We start from the raw sequence: 12533 nt of genomic DNA on the forward strand, positions 1-12533 counted from the left end.
CGGTTCTGCATATCTTCAGTCTCCTGGCCAAATTTGGAAAGAGGTGTTTTATTGGTTAATTAAGTCTCTTACGCCACACGACCTCATCTTCAATTATGGAAAGAGGAACACTTCATAGAATCCACGTGCAGCTAGGTCCACAAGTCAGTACTGCTGCTCTTGTTATGGAACTAAAACGTGCACGGGTGCTTAATCAGGAAAGAAACTTGTGAGAAGAAACGTATGCATGGATTCGATCCCTCTTAAGACAATATGTGTCTTTAAGTTCTTGCCCAACTCGTGTCTTCATTGCTATGCCACCAGGTATGGAAAGGAACATGTGCATGCTAGCTGTTGCCAAAGCTGGAGGAGAACGTGTCTCTCGGTTTGGAAAGAATCGTGTAAGGCTCTCTTGCATTGCCAACTTTGCATGGGATAGGTTGCTCGTTCTTCATATATTTGATGCTCCCACATCCTTATTTCCTTAGTCCTCCAAGAGTCCACTTCTTTGCAATTCCATAAAAAGACCGCAATTTTTCTTTAATGGACCGCAAAACACTTAAAACACCAAAACTAAACAAAAATATTAGAAAATAACAAAACTAAAAGTTTAACAAATGCAAATTAAGGGGTCTAAATATACAATATTTGACACTCATCACTTTACACTTAGTCACTTGGCCCATTGGCCCAAAGCACATCTAAGGCTCTTCACTTAATAAATTTTAGATCAAACACCCACCCAAACATGCCATGGAAATGAATTTTTTCAGATTTAAATCAAAGCCTCTCTTGATGATAATATATGAGAAATAACATATTTTCTTAAAAATAGTTTTAACATCACTTTAAGTGTTAATGTTTAGAAATATTTTATCACTTGAAAGAACCATACTATAAGACATTTTGGTTATAAAAGATTATGACCTAATCTAAAATCCATACTCATTACTCAATTTTTTTCTTTAAATTACTTTTCACATCATTTCACAACTATGGACCTTTTGTATGAATCCTAGATCATTTTCATGAAGAATGTTATTAAAGGGTCATTATGAAGTTTTTCATTTTTAAGGACAAGTATTTTCTACAAAGAGAGAAACATTTTTTTTTTGTGGGGAAATTAAACTTTACCCCCTGAAGTTGACACCAATTAACAATTTTGGTACTAATGTTTCAATTGCGTCAATTGCAACCTATAATGAAAAAAAATAATAGACTCATAATTTACCGTGTGTGTGTGATCAAGTGTACAACAAAATATAAATGCGGAATTTAAAGGAGACAAATATTTTGTTGACGAAGTGAAAACTCAATTAAGAGAAAAACCACTCCGGGGCAGCCAAACCAAGGAATTCCACTATTCAGAAGACAAAGCTAGTAACAAAGCAGTAACACTTACATACCCCGATGCAGCAATCATACCTTGCACTCTGACATGTACCTATACACGAACACTTCCCAACCAGGTCTCCTACCTAAAGGGGTCTTCAATGGATTCTTTTAGCTTAGGGATCCTCCCTAAGCTGGACTTCACACGATCAAGTCACACCCCGGACAACTCTTAGAGAGCTAGTAGATCTTCATAATTTCTACCTAAACACCCTGTCTAAGCTCAAGAGAATTCAATACCAAATTCTGTAAATAATACAGGCCTAGAGGCCTGTATTTATAGGCTTTAGAAGACCTAAAATGAGACTAATTTGAATTTCTCTAGGCTGCATCCGGACGTAGGCTGAGAGTGTCCAGACAGTAAACTATGCAACTGCCTTTCCACAACGCGCTTCATGCGTTTCCTTATTAAGGCTGCATCTGGGCAGTGTTGCCTTAGCGTCCGGACAATTGCAAGCTGTCTTCCCAATCTGTGTCTGCAAAGGACTTTGGATTCTTCTCGAACACTAAAGAGCGTCCAGACAATGTTGACCTGTTGTCTCAACGGATGCATGCTGAGTTGGCAAAATCTTCTAAACATAGAAGGATGTCCGGATGCTTCATTGGACTGTCCAAACAGGAACAAGGGATCTGACTTTTACTGAGTTGGAAATTGCGCTGAATCTTCTTGGAACTCTGAAATTGCCTTCTTGAAGCTTATGACACTGAAACTTGTCATAATAAGGCCCTTTCCATATTCGAGAAATAAACTTTGAATATTTGAAGACTTTGAAATAATACGGCATCCCTATTAAAGCAGCAACCTACGATATAGTATTTTTGTCAACAGAATGTAGCCAATAAACTAACACATAAAGTTTAAGAAATTTTGAATGTACCCCTTTCCATCCATTGTTGCTTTCTAAAGTGATGGAAGTCATACCACGTGCGCGGCACATGCAATTTTTTATCCAAACTTACCAAAAATGCCCTTATTTAAAAGTTAGAGTTTTGTGTAAAACACCAAAAAACTCAACTCCACGTCATCGTCTTCTTCCGTCCATTGTTTCTCGAAGGTTCTCGAGAGGTTCTATTAGTAGTCTCTCAATTTTTCTTGGAGGTTCTGGATATTCTTCGGTGGTGCGGTGGTTCGGAATTCTTGGTCGTTTCTAGTTTGATGGCTATCGGGGTTCTGGTTTTGTTGTTCTTTTTGGTGCGTTGGTGCTAGTTTTGTTACTCTTTTTGGTGATTTGGTGTTGTCGAGAAGGTCTGTGTAGCCTTTGAAGTATTTCTTCAAGATGCTGCTCCAGTTGATGCTGCTCCATGTGTTTGGCATTGTATCTAGGAATTGTTTATTCGAGAATTTTCATTCCACCAGCTAAATGCCAATTTACTCTGGACTGGGACATTTGCTTTTGCAGAATGGTTGGTTCAGCACCATTCATGGGTAGAAGGCCGACGATGCATCTTGTTCTTGATATGTGCATTAAAAATCTAGCTTTGTTGTAAGCTTCTTGGCTGGGTTTTTGGCTTTTTGCATGGTATGGGCATGGGCAGTCACTGCATTTCAATATTTAAACTCAATGTTTTTGCCTTAGTAGTATACAATTTTTTCACGTTAAATTTCTTATCTTGGAGTAACCTCATTGACACTCCATATATGACACAGACTAGGAGGAAGTCCCCTGCCATCTCTCTCTGTCTCTCTTTCCTAGAAGATAAAAGAGGAGAAAAGAAAAAAATATTGGTCAGGCCATTCCCATGCACAAGGTGCATGCATTTTATAATAAACTTTTGTATTTATGGCTCTAACTATCTTGAGCTTTCGTGGAACCAAGTTTATTGTGGAAGCTGCGCTGGAAGAGATGATGTCTACTACATTGATGATGATAAGTGCTGAACGTTACACATTCAAGCCCCTTAATTTACATATGTTAAGCTCTTAGTTTTATTATAGTTTGATATTTTGTATTGTTTTCTTGTTTTCTTGTATTTTACAAGTTTTGGAAGAAAATCTATCAAATTCCAAGATTATAACAAAGTCGGCAAAAATTTGTTATTTTTGGAAAGAATCCAGAATGAGCACGTCTCTGTAATTTCATCATAACTTTCGGCTCAAATATCTGATTGCAAAAAATCTGGTTGTGTTAGAAAGATAATAAAGAATGTAACAAATATGTCAACCATTGGTTTTTCCTAATTCTGACGTCTACTATGCCAAAATTACCCCGCAATAAAGGACCACAAATCTATACGAATTTGGAATCCTTTCCTACTTGGATTGAAATTTCAGAAAAGGAAAAGACTTGTACTTATTCTATTTGGACTAGGAGACCTATTTACGATTTTTTTAGGATTCATAGGATTTCTAGAGCTTCTTTAATCCCTATAAATAGGCCTTTAACCTTTGAAGAGAAGACACACAAGCTTGGGAAGAAGAATTCAAGGCTACTTCAAGAAGAATTTTGGGTTTTCTTTCTTCCTTTATTTATTTTATGTATGTATATAATTTTAGTCAATATTAGTTGTAACTAATACTTTTGTTAGGGCTCGATTGAAGCCCTAATCATGTCTTTTTAAGTTTTCAATTTGCTTTGCTACAATTTATATATTGATGCTTAACTTGATTAATTCTAGTTTCTTGAATTCCTCGCATATTAATGTTTGGCCATTATATGCATGTGGTATGGATTTGTTATTTATGTCAATTTGGATGACCGTTTCCTGGGTATAATAGAGTAAAGAAAGAACCATGACACAGGTTCTTCGATTAATCAACATAAAGACAACTGGAATAGATATCATATTCCAATATGAGTGTGTTTACCAATTTCCATAGATTTATGCTTCCTTAAAGAACAACGTACTAGATATCATGCTAAATCCATCAAGGAAGAAAAGATTTAGAGTAGATACCATGCCTAACTCGTTGCTTAGGGAAATCAATAGCTTTAGGATAAGATACCATTCCTTTGTGGCTGGTAAACATTATGCATCATGTTATGATTGTATATTGTGCACAATGCGAATCTTATTTGAGTATTATTAGCGGTGGATATCGAAGCCCTACCTTTTCTTCTTATTATTTTTAATTCAATATTTTATCCCGTCTTATTTAACATATCTTTTTTAGGAATTTCTCTTTAAATACAATTTATACCAATCCTTATGGGAATGATCTCGTATTTGCCTACTATACTATTGTTTTGATATTCTGCACTTGCAAGTAAAATGTACATGTATTTGCCTATTTATTTAGGTAAATATTTGCACAATAGATGACGCCAACAAATATTCTTGGTTGCTTCACTGTAAAAAATGGTGCTAAAAAAATTCTTATTTTGCACAAAGCAAAAGCAAAAACTACATGTTTGGTGCATGTTCTGTGTGGTGAAATCTTGGTGGGTGTCAGTGCATAGGAGCATTTCCGACGGTTCTGTACAGTCTTGGCGTCTTTTCGGCGATCTGTGGTGCGTTGCAGTCTTTCTAATGAAGGCCTTCACCAGGGTTTTCTTAGCCGCGTCTTCTTGATCTGGCCCCACAAAGATTTTTGTAGGTTCTGTGTTGAGTCTAGCCGAGTGCAATATTTTTGAAGGTTCTGGGTGATACCTTTTGGTTCTGGTGGTCTATTGTGTGATTTTTTTGAAGTTAGCCGATTTGGTGTGTCAGAAATGAAGCTCTATTAACCTCTGTTTTAAAACATGGAAATAGAGGTGAACAGATGATACACCTCCAAAATATTCTGTCGAAGGCTTTGCTTATTAATGGAGGAAAGTTTTTGCAGGGACGTGAATATAGCGCCTGCTAGATTTAAAACTTGGGCAACCCACATCTTTCAACCCACTTCTTTTTCAAATAGTCTACAATATCCTGCGTCCTTCACGTCATTCTTAAAGTCCTTTGATCACGTCTTATGCCTGCATCCTTTGCTATATCTACACGGCTTGAACAAAATCACGTCCTTTTTCCAAGGACATGATTTTGTTCACAATATTTGACGCTACAAAGGAAGCTTAAATAAGACATTTAATCTGGGACATTAATATAGACTTAACAATGAGCTTTAGTTTAGCTGAACATACAAAAATGGATTATGTTGTCATTTTAAGCATGAGAATATGAGATGTCAATTTGATTGCCTTCACATACTGCAATCATAATCGCTCACATGTATGTGCATGAAGACTGAGGAAAGCTGATGTGCAAATTTATTTAACTCGCAAGCGCACGAATCGTTTGCAATATAGTGTATGTCCAAGTGCGAGGTCGAATCCACAGGGAATTGTGTTGCGAAAATTAATTTCTATATAAACTAATTTCATCTTAACCTAGTTCTGAATTTTGGGATTTTATCATGTAAAATAATAAACTAAATAAAAATTGAATTAAAAAAAAAACAATTAATAACAAAGAGCACTAAGGTTTTAGATTCCACCTCACCATATCAAATAACACATTCTTGTATTTTATTCATACACTCGATAAACAATTGAGACACATTCTTGTATTTTATTCATACACTCGATAAACAATTGAGACACATTCATTGTTCAAGGTTCCGTAAAAATTATGTTAAATCATTCAATGAATCCAACTTAATAACAAATCACAACAAATACCCAATTCAAATCAAATCATCCAATGTGTCCGTTTTGACAAACAAATCACAGTGGATGTCCTCTTTCAACCAAATCATTCGATGTATCCATCGGTTGAAACACATTAAATATCCAACGTTTAATAAATAATCATTCAATCAAAAGACAAAAATCAATTAATTGAATATTGGACTTGAACAATATTTTGATAAATATCGGAATTGCATAAGATAAAATAACAAGAATGAAAGTGTCATCAAAGACTAGGTTTCATCTTCAACCTTAGTTGAAGAATTAGCCTCTCTTGGCTAAAGACAAAAGACTAACTTTTATTAACAACATAAATATAAAAATAAAAATAAAAACTTACAAAGGAAATGTTTGCAGGAAAATAACCCAAGAAGAAAATAGCAAGCACTATGTACAAGGGAGGCTCATGCCTCAGCCCCCCCACACCTTACAAGAGCAAAGAAAGCATAAATATATAGCAAACCCCTAGGGTTTTTTCGGCTGCCTTGGAAAGAATTGATGTGCTGCCTGATATGGAGAGAATCACGTATGAGCTCATTATTGCACTTGAGGTTGCCGCACAACAGGTATGGAGAATGACATGTGTAAGGGGTGGCTGAAACTCTTTCCTATAGTGCAAAATGTGTGCTACTTCAATTGGTGCTCTGCAGGTATGGAAATAAACTCCACCTTATTAAGAGTTGCTGTCTAATTCTGGAATGAATCGTGCGTTGATTCGGTGCACAGGTCTGTAGTTTCACTTGATGTTTGGTCTGCCAGTAATGGAAATAAGCTTGGGTTTTGGTGCATGCTGAACACGTGTGGCGCTGCATGAATTCAGTACTTCAGCTTTGGAAAGAGATCAACTTGTGTCTTGTGTCTCTCGGTACTCACCACGTTTGGAAATAAGAGATTATTCTATCCAATTTTGCCGCACGATGTGTCCTCCTTATTGCTGCCAATTCACGTTCTCCTTCCATATCTGCATGACGCTACAACATTCACAAGAGAACAAAAACTTTCATTTTTGTATTCGGTGCTTTCAAGCTACCCAGTTATGGAAGGAACTCTTGCCTTGCAGATTTGGAGAAAACGTGCATTTGGTCTGCCTGTAGATGTGCGTTCGGTCCCTCTTAAGACAAGTAGACAACGTATCTTTCACTTTTTGCCCAACTCTCCATGTAAATGATTCAGTTCTTAAACTGAAAAGTAATTAGTCTTGGAAAGAATCACATGCATAATCAATCCGGTACCCAACTCTGGAACTGCCAGATATGGAAATCATGCCCCTTTGCGCCTCAACGTTCACATGATGCTACCTTGCTGTGTACACGTGCTTCGGTTCTTGCCAATTCAGTAAGTTAACATGTCTCCCGATTTCTTTGCCAGTTCACATGACTTAGGTTCAAACCAAAAGCTTCCTATATCTTAATGGCGCCGCACAATGGCTTGCTTTAGAGGAAGAAAATCCAACGTGTCTTGCATGGGCTCTAAAAATTTATTTTCCTGTTTCTTTGCATTTTCACATAGAAGCCGCTATTTACCTCAAAGACTTGCAAAATACTTAAAACACCAAAACTACCCAAAACATTAGAAAATACTAAAGCTAAAGGTTTAACAAATGCAAATTAAGGGGTCCACAAATGCAATATTTGGCACTCATCAAAAGCGAAAGTCATAAAGTCCATGAATGATATTGCAAGTTTAATAAAGTTGGTGCTTTTGTGCCAGTGACAGTCAAAGTGGAAGCAGCATCATCAATTGTTGAATCAACAGAGGTAAAAACGGAAGAAGCTAAAGCCGAATCGGAAGAGAGAGAGGAAGCTAAAATTGAAGCCGAATGAACAGTGGTGGGTTTGCATGGAGGTTGGACGAAGAAGAAGACGACGTACGTGGAGTTGAGTTTTTTTGGTGTTTTACCAAAACGATGCGTTTTTATAACAAATGAACGCATTTTTGTCAACTTTTGTCTAAAAATGGCATGTGTGCGACACGTGGGTTCACTTTCGTTTCATCAAACGGCACAATTGGACGGAAGGATGTAGAGTGAATCTTTTCAATTTTATGGGCAGCAATTGACACAATTGAAACATTGGTACCAAAATTGCGAATTGGTGTCAACTTCAGTGGGTAAAATGTGTTAGTTTTTGATTGGCTGCATTCTGTTGACAAAATCACTATCATGTAATCTTGCAGTTTTCACAGGGATGCCTTATATTCTAGAATCCTTAAAGGAGTTTATTTCTCTAAGATGGAAAGAGCCTTATTATGACAAGTTCCAGAGTCACAAGCTGCAATAAAGCTATTTCAGTGTTTAAGGAAGATTCTGTGTAGATTCCAACTCAGAAAAGTCAGATCCTTTCTTTCTGTCTGGACGGTCCAGCAAAGCGTCTGGACGCTTATCAGTCAGCAACATCTGTCCAGAAAAACATGGCAATATCATCCGGGCGCCCATCAGTGTCTAGAAGGTTCGAACAGTTCAAGGTTGCATCCCTCTGGACATCATGGCAAAACATCCGGAAGCACATCAGAGTTCGACAAGTAAACGGATTTCCTTCACGGACACGTATATGGGAAGACAGCTACATTCGTCCGGAAGACAGGTGATGTGAATTTTAATTGTACTCACAAGTGCACGAATCATTTGCAATAAAAGGTTTTGCAAGTGCGAGCTCGATCCCACAGGGAATTGTGTTTTTGAAGAACAATTTTGTTTCTAAACTAATTGAATCTTAACCTAGTTCCAAAAAAAAATTGATTTTAATAAATAAATGGAAAAAAAAACAAAAATAAAATAAAACAAAATAAAACAAAAGAAAAGATACTAAGGTTTTGGAATCCACACCCACAAAATCATAGCAACATATTCTCATCTTTATCAATACACATCCGAAGTTCTCACCATACAAATCTTATGTATGTTCTACTATGCTTCAAAAAATCATTAAATCATTCAATGAATCCGTTCTTTGCACAAATCACAAAAGATATCCGGTTTTAACCAAATCATCAAATGTATCCATAGAACGAAACACAATGAATATCCAACGTTTTGATAAATAAAAACCCAAGCAATTAATTATGTGAAATTATCTCAAATCATCAAATGTATTCTTGAATCACAAAAGATATCCAAGAATCATTCCACATATTGAAAAGAAGTAAAACATAGGAAAAATTAAACCAAATAAAATCGGATAGTATAAACTTACACGAAAATATTGTTGCTCTTCAATGGTGAGGCTTCATCCTCAACCTTAGTTGAAAAATTAGCTACACATGGCTATGAAAAATAAATCCTAAACTAAAGAAAAGCTAAACTAAAAAGAAAAGAATATTTTGGTCTCTAGCTTCTCTCCCTTTTTATCTTGAGGCTTAGAGGTCTATTTATAGGGAGAAAACAAATCCTAGAAGCCCTAGAATTCCTAGAAAAATCGGAGGTTAGTCTCCTAGTTTGAGTAGGAAACTCAAAACACAATCCAAGAAGGAAAAGGACTCCAAATTCGTCCAGATTTGCGGCCTTTTATTTCGGGGAACTTTTGGCATAGCATAAATCTGAATTAGGAAAATCCTATTTCATAAGGATTTGTAGAAAATTGAGTTAGCTTTCCAAAGACACTTGATTCACTTTAATCGGATACTTGAACTGAAAGTTATGGCCAAAATACTGTGACATGTGCAGAATCTAAATTCTAATCCGATTTTGACTCCAATTAGAGAAATTCCGATTTAGTCCTCTCCTTGATTTGGTTGAACATACCCACATCCTCTAGGTCTTCTCAAAGTGTGCTTTCTTTCACCATAAAGCTATTGTTTTCTCTCAATGACCTGCAAAATACTAAAATACCAAAACTAACAAAAAAATTAGAAAATAACAAAACTAAAGGTTTAGTAAATGCAAATTAAGGGGTCCACATATGCAATATTTGGCACTTATCAACAGGGCAACACTGTCCATACAAAGTCCATAATAAGGCAAGATGTGGAAAAGAATTGCAACCATCTGGACGTCAGGGCAACACCATCCGGACGTGGTCCTTATTATGGAAGTTACATGCAGCAGAGTTGCAACCATCCGGATGCTAGGGCAACACCGTTCAGACTTGGCCTTTATATGGAAAGCGTGAAGTGAGTTATGGAAAAGTGGTTGCACAGTTGTCCGTCTGGGCGGCCTCAGCTTGCGTCCAGACGTGGCCTAGAGAAAATTGAATCATTGTCTATTTAGGTCTTCTGTAGCCTATGAATAGAGGCCTCTAGGCATGTAATAATCATGAATTCAGTGTTGAATTCTTCTATACTTGGAGAATGTGTTTAGGTAGACATTATAAAGATGTGCTAGCTCTCTAAGGGTTGCGGGTGTGCTGTTTCTGTGCTCATAATTGAAGTCTATCTATAGGGAGGAGCCCTTAGGTAAAGGAATCCATAGAAGACCCTTTCAAGTATGAGACTTGGTTGGGAAGCGTTTATGTTGGGTTATGTGTCAGAGTGCAACGATCGCTGCATCGGGTATGTGAGTGTTACTGTCTTTGTACTAGCTTTGTCTTCTGATAGTGGATTTCTCGGGTTTGCCTGCCCCGCAGTGGTTTTTCTCTTAATTGAGTTTCCACTTCATTAACAAAATATCTGTCTCTTTTAATTCCACACTTTTGATATTTTGTTACACGTTACACACACACACGGTTAAATTAAAAGTCATATTTATTTTTCAATTGGTATTAGAGCTTGATACACTCTGTTAGATTAAATTCTTGAGTGTGATCCATATTTTTTGTTGACTTCTTTTATCATGAATTCTTTTATGTTATCTGAAGAGAATTATGATACTGAGCTCCTTGAGAATTTTTTTAAACTGAGTAAAAATTCTAAAAATTCCAATAAAGAGCTCAAAAAGATTAAGCAAGAAAAAAAGTCATTGATCATTAAATTTTTTGAATCACATGCTTTGATTGACTCTTCGAAATCTGAGAATACCATGCTGTTTAACACTATTGATACACTTGAGAATAAATTAAAATAATATGATGATATATTTTAAAAAAAAAATCTCTAGTTATAACTTAAAAAGCATGCTTTGTATTCATATAGATATTTCTAACAAGCCTGATTTAATTGTTGATGATTTGAGTGCTTCTACTTCACATGCGTCTGAGTTTGAATTGGATTCTAAAAAATAAATGACTTCTAATTTACCGTGTGTGTGTGCACAATGTGTAACAAAATATTGTAAATGTGGAATTTAAAGAACACAAACATTTTTGTTAACGAAGCGGAAACTCAATTAAGAGAAAAAACACTCCGGGTCAGCCAAACCCAGGAAATCCACTATGACAAGACAAAGCTAGCACAAAGGCAGTAACACTCACATACCCTATACAGCGATTGTATCTTGCACTCTGACACGTAACCCAATGTGAATGCTTCCCAACCAAGTCTCCTACTTGAAGGGGTCTTCTATAGATTCCTTTACCTTAGGGTTCCTCCCTAAGATAGACTTCAATTATTAGCACAACAACAACACAACGACAATGGCTTGAGAACCAGCGGATTTTCACAATTTCTCCCTAAAATATACTCTCTATGCTATAAAGAATTCACTACCAAATTCTATAAAGAATACATGCCTAGAAGCCTCTATTTATAGGCTTCGCAGACTTGAAACAAGTCTGAAATGGATTTCTCTAGGCAGTTTATGGACGGTAGCTAAGAGCGTCCGAACAGCGAACTGTGCAACCAGCTTTCCATAATACGCTCCACGTGTTTCCATATCAGGGCTGCGTCCGGACGGTGTTGACCTGACGTCCGGACTGTTGCAATTCTTCTCCACGTCTTGCCTTATTTGGGATCCCGTCCAGACGATGTTGCCTTGATGTCCAGACAGATGCAACTGCCTTCCCATATACATGTCTGTGAAGGAAGTCCGATTACTTGTCCAACTCTGAGGTGCGTCCGGACATGTTACCATGATGTCTGGACGGATACAACCTTGAACTGTTCAGATCTTCTAGACACTGATGGGCGTCCGGATGCATGACCTGGCTGTCTGGACGGAATCTTGGGATCCGACTTCTCTGAGTTGGAATCTAAATAGAATCTTCCTTAAGCATCTTGAAACACTTTTCTAAAATGAAGACTTTGAAATAAATGGCATCCTTGATAAAATGGCAACATTACATAAAAGTGATTTTGTTAAACAGAATGCAGCCAACACAAATTAACAAATTCCCCCTTTGGCCATTTTGGGACAAAAATACTTGGCCGGTTTAAAAAAAAAAAATTCCTGGTCCAAAACAAAAAAAAAAAAGAAATTCTCTTTTTGTCTCAAAAGGACAAAGGGTAAACAGAGTAGAAAAACCAGCTAAAAATTACTCCCCCTTAATGTCTCAGTAGGACAAGGGTAACTAGAGTAAATAAAATTCAGAGTTATAAAATTTTACAAATATCCAAAAGAGGAATAACAGCAAAAATTGTCTCAAAATAAATCAACAAAACACTAAAAAGAACAACAATCAATACTCATCATCAAGGGACTGATGATGGTGCTTGAGACACTCCTGGATGTCAAGCTGGCACTGCTTC

Source organism: Alnus glutinosa, chromosome 7 (assembly GCF_958979055.1).
Source record: "Alnus glutinosa chromosome 7, dhAlnGlut1.1, whole genome shotgun sequence".
Classification (NCBI taxonomy): Eukaryota; Viridiplantae; Streptophyta; class Magnoliopsida; order Fagales; family Betulaceae; genus Alnus; species Alnus glutinosa.